Source organism: Triticum urartu, chromosome 7A (assembly GCF_056163025.1).
Source record: "Triticum urartu cultivar PI428250 chromosome 7A, HENAU_Tu73, whole genome shotgun sequence".
Classification (NCBI taxonomy): Eukaryota; Viridiplantae; Streptophyta; class Magnoliopsida; order Poales; family Poaceae; genus Triticum; species Triticum urartu.
Window position 1 is genome coordinate 29273825 of NC_141879.1, and position 11662 is coordinate 29285486.

At 44.6% G+C, this 11662-nt stretch overlaps 1 pseudogene; it reads right to left on the minus strand.

Moving 5' to 3' along the window:
• Positions 1 to 406: 406 nt before the first annotated feature.
• LOC125518174 (prefoldin subunit 2 pseudogene) lies at positions 407 to 943 on the minus strand (annotated as a pseudogene).
• Positions 944 to 11662: the final 10719 nt, after the last annotated feature.

Consider the following 11662-nt stretch of genomic DNA (forward strand, 5'->3'; position numbering starts at 1 on the left):
CAGATGACTTGGCTTCACCTTTATCTGCATCATTCCAATTGCTAGCCTATCCTCCTCCACTTGGCGGTATACGGCTTATTACATGGAAAGTCTTATCAGGTCCTGTTCAACTCTGATCTAGAAAAAATCATCGATCTTGTCATTTATTTATTTAAACAACAGATCGAAACATTTGATATTGCCTAACATTTCATTGCGGTAAAATTTCTATGAAATTTATCTTAAACAAAACATGAAAAATTTCTCAAGCACAAAACCACAAACACGACCAAAGCTGTGCGAGTCATGCCACAACCTGCGCAAAATCTGCAGTTACCAGCATATAGCATAATCTCTAGTTTTACACATGAGGATTCGAGACTACCATCATAAGTGCAGCATGACAAAATACCGCGCTCGGAAACAGTCAGTCAGGTTGGTACATAGCAATCTGCCTTTGATAAACAACTATGCAAAAGTCTCCTTTTTGTCCCGTCGTTCTGCTGTACTGGCCTGCAGGGCCAACAAGAACACGCTGAGCAGAGGCTTCCTTCATGCTGCCTTCCTCGGCACCGCTTTCGCCCCCCTTCCGGTTCCTGATCTTGTACTTGAGCTCAAACTCGGTCATCTCTTTCTTCTTCATCTCCAGAGCCTCCTTCATGCGAGCCACCACCTCTTCAAGGCCCTCCTTGTTCCGGTGCACCGCGGGCAGCACTTCCTTGATGGTCCTTTCAACCAAGACTCCACCAATCATTCTGTAGCACCGCCTCATGGGGTCCAGGGGCTCTATGGCGCCAAGCACAAGAGAGTGCTCACTGACTTCCATTTCCAGCTCCGTGATCTTGGTGTAGAGCTGGTTCATTTCAGTGCCCATGTTTGCATAAGTGTTTGCAACCACTTGCTCGTTTGTGGGTTCGCCCCCTGCCCTGCTTACCATTTTCCCTGTGATGCACTAACAACAAACAAAGAAACCTGCGGGAGAAAATGAACATTCCTTTTAGAATCAAAACTAGGTAAAAAGTACTCCCTCCGTCCCAAAATTCTTGTTTTAGATTTGCCTAAATACGGATGTACCAAATCACGTTTTAGTATTAGATACACCGCAGAGAGTGATCCATCCAATATATGTTGTTAACTGTAACATGATGAAAACTTTGACTTGGCCTACACAAACAAGTACGCTCTGGCATATAACTGTTTCCGGAACCAATGTAAAAGATAGTTCACTAATATTTTGAGTTTATGGGCCCCACGGATCCTGATTGAGCTATAGAGGCCCACCACTAATCAGCCAACCAATACAGCAAAAAAATGTTTGAGCTAAGCAAGTCCACTGCGACTTCCTTGGAGCTCACATGATTATCTAGAACAAAAGCAAAACACCCAGCCATACATGACTATTATGGCATAAGCATTGTTCGCCTATGTATCTTGCATGACGGGCAATTTACACAAAACATTAGAGAGAGATAACATGCAATCAAGGGCAGCAATACATCTGGAGTGGTAAAACCTCTGGCAAACATGGATTCAAAGAAGAAGTTAGAAGTTACTCAGTAGACAACTTGGGGTCCATGAGAATAATTAAAAATGATAGCGGTGGTGGCAGACACGGTTAATAGGGAAAACGATGCAAAAATGTGCATCATTTTTTTGTCTCTTGAAAAGCTGTGCCACTGGCATGGTTAACCGTGTGCTTTATGGAATTTAGCGATGGTATTTGATTCCAGTAGATAAACTAGTTTAGCATCCGGTTTGGTCCCATGGTGGACACTGGACACGTTTTGTCATGTCAGTGGAAGCACCATCAATCGAGTAAATAGAATAATTCCCCTTGGCTAACACTGGCTCGAGATGGCAATGCAGCTTAACTAAGGTCAAGGCCGTGGATACATACAGAGAGTAATAAATTGGGAGCTTAATCTGGGGCAGATCTACTGGTAGTAAGTTTAAATCGTCGCTCACGTCCTACGAACGAGACAAAGGGGCATGGATATATACAAGGGCTCCCTAGCTTACCTCGCCGTCGCCGCGGCCTGCCGGGCAGGGAGGTCCTGTCGCCGCGCCACCGGGAGGAGGGGTTCTTCTACCCTAAGCCTCGCCCGCGGCGAAGCCGTCTGCTTGCCCCTGCCGCAGTCTCTGCTCTCTATTTTTTTAGGGCCGCTCTGCAGTCTCCAGTTTGGCGTTACTGTTAGAGTTAGATCTTGACCGGGTTAACGGACCGATGTACTATACACAAATTTCGGGGGTGAAAAAAGAAGAAGAAAAAAGGTTGGGTGATGGCCCAAATCGATGGGCCCGGCATGCGTCTGGTGCGAGGATTGATGAGGTGACCGGCATGCGTTGGTCGTGGTCGAGACTCGAGTCACCCAAGTGTGTTGAAAAATCTGGGCAAGAATCTAGTGTATCAGTACGCTACTTAGGAGTAAAAGCCCTCACAATTAATTGTGGTGTCCGACTGAAATTGGGTCATCCGATTTTGATCAACAATTTCTCAAAGCTCTTATTCAATTTTTTTATACTATACACTATGCTTCCTAATTTTTAAGTCCTCGCAATTAATTGAGGTCTTCAATTCAAAACTGGATAGGAGCAGCGACAGATGTTGCCTAGACGGTGGCTTTAGTCTTACTTTTGTATGACTTTGTAAGGTCTTCTGTGAATAATTAATAAAGTGACTGCATGCATCGTCCAGATGCAGGCCGGGGTCCTCCTCCATTTCTAAAAAAAAGAAGGGAAAAGCCACCCGGCTGAACTGAAACGTATGGAGGGGAACCAGATTAAGTTATATAGTTTGGGTTCCATGTTTTTCAGCTTACGACCGTATCTCTGTTTAAGCTACAGAATGCTAGCTAGGCAAACCTGATGCCAATAATAGCGCTCCAACTTTAAAACTGGAGCAAGTAGATATGGATTTATTTTTTTTCTCTCTTTCAGAATCATACCATCATCAATTTGCAACCTTGGATTTTTTACTTTGAAATGGACTTCTGATCAACTGGTTGGATATGAACCCTTATTTGTGCTAATGTGTTTATGGAGTTCTCCTACAGTTTGAGAATTTTTTAGGACCATTTGTTTAACTGAAACTAGAGGCGCGGTTATGACAATTTGTACTTAGAAGAGATCTTGAGAATACTAGAAACCTATGGACTGGAACCGGAGTAGATGAGTTCAGTTTATTGTTTTTTTTTTATCTTGGTAGCATGGGATGACCAGGAATGTTTATCGGTGCACTCTTGTATAATGTGGGATCCTTATAGTGAGACAATGTATTGAAGACAACTAACCAGACGAAACATATGGACTGAAACCGGAGTAGATGAGTTCAGTTTATTGTTTTTATTTATCTTGGTAGCATGAGATGACCAGGAAATTTATGGGTGCACTCTGTATAATGTGGGATTCTTATAGTGAGACAATGTGTTGAAGACAACTAACCAGACAGAATACTATGTTTTCTTATTTACTCTTTATACTTTATTTTTTCTATATTAAGTGTAATGTTTAGTAATTTACGGGTCTGAAGGTTGATTCTATTGTAGTTTATGGCTTCCCCGTTCTACAATTTTGATTCATATATGGTGAGCATGGCCTATTAGGAGCGACATCGTTCAAGGGAAGACGACAGTAGCTGCGTCGTTTAATGAATCAAGTGCCCAATGATTCTCATAAAAAGGGAAGGCCACTATAGTCAGGGTAAACCCTCCGCCTGAGAGTTCAACGGCGAAACTGAAACATGCATGCATTGTTCCAAGTGACAACTTGATTAAACTGAACGTGGATGGTTCTTTTATGGCGGCAACGGGACAAGGAACTAATGGGGCCATTGTAAGAGATTATCGTCCACGCATGGTTCTTTTATCTTGCGAGCGATGTCTGGAAAACTGCACAGAGGCATAAGAAACAGAAGTGGCTGCACTGTTACAGGGATTCAACCAAATACGCACCATATACCTGGGCCTGTCCTGGCTGAGACGATTGTGGTACCATGCTGATGAATTTAAATGAAAGAGCTACCAACGTGATTGAGATAGTGGGATGTTTATGGTCAGGTGAGCTAGGATTGCTAGCCGGGCGTCTGAAGGCTCCCAAAATAAGAAGGTTCATCGTGAGTGCAACTTGGGAACCCACGAGCTTGCTACCCATGCCAAACGCAACGGTGGTTTAACCTTTTGGGATGGTGACAATGACTTTATCCACCTGGTTAAATCCATGATTTATATACGTTCTGTTAAAAAAAAGGCTCGCGGTAGGTTCTTCAATAAATATTTGTATTTATTCATGACAACACACTACACATTACTAGATTTATCTAGGACGATAATGTACGTACTTGCAGACTTTCAGTTTGTTGCAATTTGTTGTGATTTTCGTATCTCCTCCACGCTCCAACCCAGTCCTCGTACATAAAGGAATGTGTCTCCGCAGTCAGCACTCACACACTGCCACAGTTGCTCGGAAAACAAAACAAAAAACACCACCACAGTCGAGAACCCCGCCGGTGCGCCGCCTCACGAGTAGGGACTGGTGCTATGTATCCTTCCTTGGCCCTAGATGAGTTAGAACTGCGGATACTTGCACAGCAAGCGGTTGCTATTTTTCTAGAAAGGCAGATTTTTTTAGGAAGTTGTATGATGCTATGTCTCTTATTTAGTTTTGAGAGAAGTGCATATTTCAACCCTGAACTCTTGCCCTAATTTAATTTACAACCCCGAACTTTAATACCGTCTAAATTACAACTCCCAAGTCTCAAAATCGGGCAGGATTCAACCCTCCCCTTTCTGTTGACCGGTTTTGACCTGGGGTGACCAGTTTTGACTAGTCAACGGGTCCAATCAGCATGCCACGTCAGATTTTTTTTTCAAAATTTCAAGAAAAAGTAAATAAAAATCTGTAAGATTAGGGAAAAAATATAAAAAAGCAAAATTCCGAAAAAATTGTTCGTGAAAAAAGCTAGGGAAAATAAAAAATGATTTTTTCTGGAAATATTTTTTTCCTGGAATGTGAGTTTTTGGGTTTTTTTTGGATTTTTTTTGGAAATTCGTTTTTTTATTTTCCGTGTTTTTCAGAAATTGGATTTCTTATTTCTTTTCCTGTATTTTTTTTGATTTTACAAGTTGTTTCCTTGGAAATTTTGCATTTTTTGCTGATGTGGCATGCTGACTGGACCTGTTGACTGGTCAAAACCGGTCAACCAGGTCAAAACCGGTCAACAAAGAGGGGAGGGTTGAATACTGGCCGGTTTTGAGAGTTGGGAGTTGTAGTTTAGACGGTATTGGAGTTCAGGGTTGTAAATTAGACTAGTCCAAAAGTTCGGGGTTGAAATATGCACTTCTCTCTTCAGTTTTTATCTTGAGTTTAGCTCTCTGCTCCAAGCAAAGCCATATCCTCCAACTAAGTGGTGCATATATGAATCAAATAGAAGGAGGAGCAAGTTATGCTTGCAACTTCACTTTTCAAGTATATTCTACCTCTCGATTAATCCAGTAGCATCCAATGATTAACTGTAAAAGAAAAGTACAATATTGCTTGACGTGCATAAGGATCCTCAAGGTATATATATATATATATATTGCACAATAAATATTGACAGGTGAATTTTTTTTTTCAGCAACGACAGATGAAAGAAATATGCACCCGTTGCAACGCACGGGCATTTTTGCTAGTATATTAAAAAGGCCCAGTGCATCAGGGTGGCCCAAGAGCAGTGCATCAGGGTCACTCCTCGTTCAGCTATAAAACTGGTCAAAACTTGCTTGCGCAATCGCCTCAATGAAGAAAGTTTGAGTGATGATGTTATTTGTTTTGTGGAGAAAAAATAAATGAAAAATGTCACCAATGCTCAAGTGGTTGATTATTTCATGGCTCAAAGGAATATAACGTTAAAGGTAATTTTTAGATTTTTAGCCATCTAAGTAATTTTATTTGGGCAGTTTATTATGTTCTACTAGTAAGTTTAATTCTATTTGTATCTTGCAGGTTACCGAACTTTCTTGTCTGACAATGTACGTTGGAATTTGGAAATGCAAGACATCCTTTTCAAGTAATTTTGTCCCTTGTTTTATCATCATTGTAAGCATTTTGATAGCTACATTTTGTGTTTAAAAATCTCTTTCGATTATATTCAATAATGTGTGCTAGAAGTAATGTAATACACCTTTTATGCAATACATCATTGCTTAAAAAATTTATCCCTTGTTAAAGTGGTGCATCGAGTAACAACTGCTCCAACTCCGCCCCTGTAGCATACTATCTGTCACCACTGGAATCATTGTTACTAACTGACAAATTGGGGTCCATGGGATTAATTAAACATGATGGTGGTGCTGGCAGGCACGGTTAACAGGGAAAACGGTACAGAGTAATAAGCAACTCAAGATGCTGAACTTAATTTGTTCATTGTTCACGGACGTACAGTGGTCACTAATGAATACTAAAATGTGCGTCATTTTCTTTTATCTCTTGATGAAAACCTGTGCCACAGGCATGGCTAACCGTGTGCTTTATCAAATTTACCGATGGTATTTGATTCCAGTAGATGATAAACTAGTCAGTATCTGGTTTGGTCCCATGGTAGCCACTGGACACGTTTCGCCATGTGAGTGGAAGCAACATCAATCGAGAAAACAGAATAGTTCCCCTTGGCTAACGCTGGCTCAAGCTGCGAATGCTTAACTAAGGTCGAGGCCGTGGATACATACAGAGAGTAATAAATTAGGAGCTTAATCTGGCGCAGATCTACTGGTAGTAAGTTTAAATCGTCGCCCACGTCCTACGAACGAGACAAAGGGGCATGGATATATACAAGAGCTCCCTAGCTTACCTCGCCGTCGCCGCCGCCTGCCGGGCAGGGAGGTCCTGTCGCCGTGCTGCCGGGAGGAGGGGTTCTTCTACCCTAAGCCTCGCCCGCGGCCCGTCTGCTTGCCCCTGCCGCAGTCTCTGCTCTCCATTTTTTTAGGGCCGCTCTGCAGTCTCCAGTTTGGCGTTACTGTTAGAGTTAGATCTTGACCTGGTTAACGGACCGATGTACTATACACAAATTTCGAAGATGAAAAAAGAAGAAGAAAAAAGGTTGGGTGATGGCCCCAATCGATGGGCCCGGCATGCGTATGGTGCGAGGATTGATGAGGTGACCGGCATGCGTTGGTCATGGTCGAGACTCGAGTCACCCAAGTGTGTTGAAAAATCTGGGCAAGAATCTAGTGTATCAGTATGCTACTTAGGAGTAAAAGCCCTCACAATTAATTATGGTGTCCGACTGAAATTGAGTCACCCGATTTTGATCAACAATTTCTCAAAGCTCTTATTCAATTTTTTATACTATATATTATGCTTCTGAATTTTTAAGTCCTCGCAATTAATTGAGGTCTTCAATTCAAAACTTGATCACCTGATTTTCATCTGGTCAATAATTTCTCAAGAAGCTCTCTCATTTAATTATTTTCATTCACCATATTCCTTAATTTTGAAGCTCTTTTATTCAATTGAGATATTCAATTTTGAATTTGGTTTATGATTTTGATCGGGCCAACAAGTTTTCAAATCAATCAACACCAACCGGCTAGAAAAACATATCAACCCTGTGCATCCTCTTACCACCTACAAAAAAGAAGTGCCACCATGCGATGATACTATAGCACCAATATAGTACATATAGCCACCGACGCAGAAATTTACCCACAAAAATATGAGTTGATTAGTGCATAACATAGAATCACATCATGAATGGCCCATCAAATAACCGAATTATAAATAAACATACAACACACTCCATCATCTCCCCCACCCGCCAAACTAATATTCCACCTGTTTCAAAATACAAGGGGTATTAGTTCTGTGGAAAGTCATTTTTTTTAACTTTGACAAGTTTAGAGCCAAAAATACCGACACCCATAATATTAAGCCAAAAAATTATGAAAATTCATTTCATTACGAATCTCATAACACCAATTTGATATTACGAATGTTGATATATTTCTTCATAAATTTGATCAAACTTAAATAGGTTGGGCTTTTCAAAAAAAGTAATACACCTTATATTTTAAAACAAAATGAGTATTTCTTTTCAGAATCTCATCAACACCAAGGATGCAACAAAGCGCGCCCAACCCTTCTAGTACATGATAAGGCTAAAGCCAGTGTACTTACATCATTAATTTTCATGAAAGAGAGGCAATCCATGGGTTCAATTTAAGATGCAATTTAGTTGATGTTCATTGTGGCATTCACTGTCTGAATGCTCCATGGCAAAACTCATCAAACCAAACGAACCGGCAAGAGAAGAAGTACCGTCGCAACTTTGGTATGGTGTGCCTTTCACTGGGCCGGTACAATATCAGCATTGTGAAGTGAAGGAAATGCAAAATCAGCTGGGAGGCCCCACCTCCACAAATTTTCTATGCTGTTAAGATTGCAATGGTCACCATGGTGTAAATTGAACACCTAAAAAACAGTGAATCTAAGAGACCTGTCCTTGGGAAAGAGAAGACGGAACTAGACTTTTAAGCGTTCAAAGTCTTACACAGGGACATAATAAAGACTGAACTTGTATGTTGCGTCACTTTGTGAAGTCACCCTTTCACCCATCGATCGAGATGGATCTAGGCCTAACAATGCTTACAGAAATTATTAATTCCAACTTGAGAGTAAGATAAGAACGAAATGGCCAAGCACCAAACAGTCCGATCCAAGTCATTACTGGGTTTTATCAACCGGGTGGGTCAAGATAAGATCAAATGATGAACAAGTTGGCTATCAGATAGATCTGGTCTTACCCTGTAATGTACACCAAATAATGTATGATCAAGTTGAGTGCTGACACGATTCCATCTGCCCCCGCGCCGCTCCCTCACCGGGGCGACACGGGCGGCGAACTCCCCCCGGCCTCTCCTCACCCCACCCATCCCATCCACCCCCTCGCCATCGCCGGTAGCCTCCGGCAGGCAAAGCCTGCATGGAGCCGGGGGGGGGGGGGGGCTCGTGCCCCTCGTCGGCTGCTCTTTTGATGGAGAGATCTCAGGCGGCTGGTGACTGTCCGGAGCTCGTATTCACGGCGGCGTCCTCGATCATGGCAGCGGTGGTCGCTGGCGCATGGCGCGGCGTCTCCACGATGGGAGATCTGTCGCAGGCATGCGGACGCGATCTTGGCCGCCTGTGCGGGCCCGATCTGGGTCCTCGCGGGCCACTGCTGGCGCAGGTGGTGGGGGTGAGATTTGGGCTCAGCCGGCGTGCTGTGCGCCGGATCTGGTATGGCGCGGTGTTGCGGCTCAGCACGTGGGCTGATGGTGGCATCGGCTGTAGGTATCGTGGTGGTGCCACGGTCGGTCAGGCAGCGGCAGCCTGGATCCTTTCGTCCAGGCCCTGACACAGATGGAGGCAGACCGTGCACGACATGCTTGAGGGAGTCTCTTCGAACAGATCCGGGTGAAAACCTGCTCTTAGCTAGCTGCCAAGGCCGGCGGTGGCGGCGCTGTCTGCGTCGTTCCCTTCTTAAAGGCATCGCCGTGGAGAAGTTCATGGCCACACTATGCTACCTCCGGGGGAAACCCTAGATCAGTAGATCATATGACAGCAATGCTCTGGTGTCGTTTCCCTCTTGGGGGCGTCATCCTTGGAGGTGTACACATGCCGAGGGACCAGTGGAAGGTTTCTTTGGTGGAGCGGTGCTTCAGCTTACGCATTGATGGCATCGGATCTCGGCAGCATGGCGCAGTGGAGATTAGGCGTCTGATGCGCGGAGATGGACTCGCGTAGAAGGAGGAAACGTCTGGCGTCATGGTGGTGTCGATAACAGAGAGGCCTGGCAAGGTCGGTGCATCAGTTCTGTTCTGAGGATGGATCGATGGAAGATGGAGGTGACAACCCTCGCAGCGTGTGGTGCTCACTGGGAGTGTGCCAGACCGGTGTGTGACCCAATCCAGGTAGTGGCCTGGATGGGGCATCCAGCTTTAGATGTTAGACTTTAGTGCGATGTCTGTTTGGTATTAGGCCTAGACATTCGGCACACCTTCATCAAACGGATAGGAGTAACAACAGCGTTGCCAAGATGGTGGCTTTAGGCTTATTGATGTATCAACTTGTATGGTCTTTGCGAATAATTAATAAAATGGCTGCACGCATCGTCCAGATGCAGAGGCCGGGGTACATCCTCCTTTTCTAAAAAAAGGTTGAGTGCTGACATTATTAGGGCTTCGGTTTGAGCGATGCATGTACTATATTTATTTATGATGATTAACTACCAAGGACCAATTAATGGTTATACTTGACTTTTTAAAACATAAAGACTTGAGTAGAGAACACTTAGGCTGGTCATAGTGGAAGTAACTTAGCAAGTAACATAGCGCATTTCAAGACAAGTTTGCTTATGTGGCATATAGTTAATGAGGAGAGATGTGTTTGGAGTAACATAATATGTTACTGTAACATAACGCAACCTAAAGTAAAATGAGTCTATAATGTAATAAATGTTATCATCTATGATACTACTTATATGTTATTTTGCATTATAAAGGTAGTAATAAAGATTAGTGTCATATGCATGACACTAGTCTAAGTTACTCTCCACTATGACTAGCCTTAGTCACTACAAATTAAGATCGCCTGCTGGTGGCTACCTCTATCAAGTCTTCCTTCAGACATGTAAGACAAATGTAATAATTTAATGGTATGCGCTAGGCTGGTCATAGTGGGGGGTAACTTAGACTAGTGTCATGCATATGACACTAGCCTAAGTTACAATCTTCATAATGCAAAATAACATAATAGTAGTATCTTATATGGCTTCGTTTATTAGCTTGTAGACTCATCTTGTCTTGGAAAGCGCTATGCTAAAGTAACATATTATGTTACCACCTCTCATTAATTACTTGCTACATAAGCAAAAATTTCTTGGAGTGCGCTATGTTACTATCTAAGTTAGTCCCACTATGACTAGTCTTATGTTTCTTTTAAAAGTGGTACCGTTAGAGCATCTCCAGCCGCGCCCCCAAGAAGGCCCCCCAGGCGATTTTTCGGCCGCCGGCGCCAAAAAATTGGCACAGTCGCGCCCCCAAGGGTCCAGTTTTCGCCGGCTCGGGTCAAAATTGGCGCCGGCGGACCCAACCCGAACTCGGCGCGCTGGGGGTCGCTCGGGGGCACCGGGCAAATCGCTTTTGGCGCGAAGAGCCGCGAGCCAGCTGCGTCAGCGATTTGACTCCCTTCTCGCCGCTTCGTCGTCCTCATCGCCTCGTTTCCCGTGGCGAATCAATGCCAAAGCCGGAGCCGCCGCCCCCCACCGGCCACTTCGTCCTCGTCGAGCCCAAGCCGGAGCCCGGCCTCCCCGTGGAGTACGAGGAGATAGCCCGGCGCGGCTTCTCAGACGAGGACGCCCTGCGGTGGGCGCGGGACGACTACCTCCGCGACGAGATGGTCCGGCAGCGCCGGGCCTTGGAGGAGATCGCCGCCCGCAAGCGTGGGCGCGAGGACGAGCGCGGCATCGTGGTCCTCGACAGCGACGACGACGACGACACCCTCGGACCGTCCAACCCGCCGCACCAACTGGGGAAGGGATGCAGCAGGGACGGCGGCGGCGGAGATGACGACGACGACGACGGCGGCGGCGACTACACGCGGTTCTACCGCCTCCTTGGCATGTAGAACTGCAAAGGCGGGCGGCGGGCGGCGAGCGGCGAGGTAGACGTCA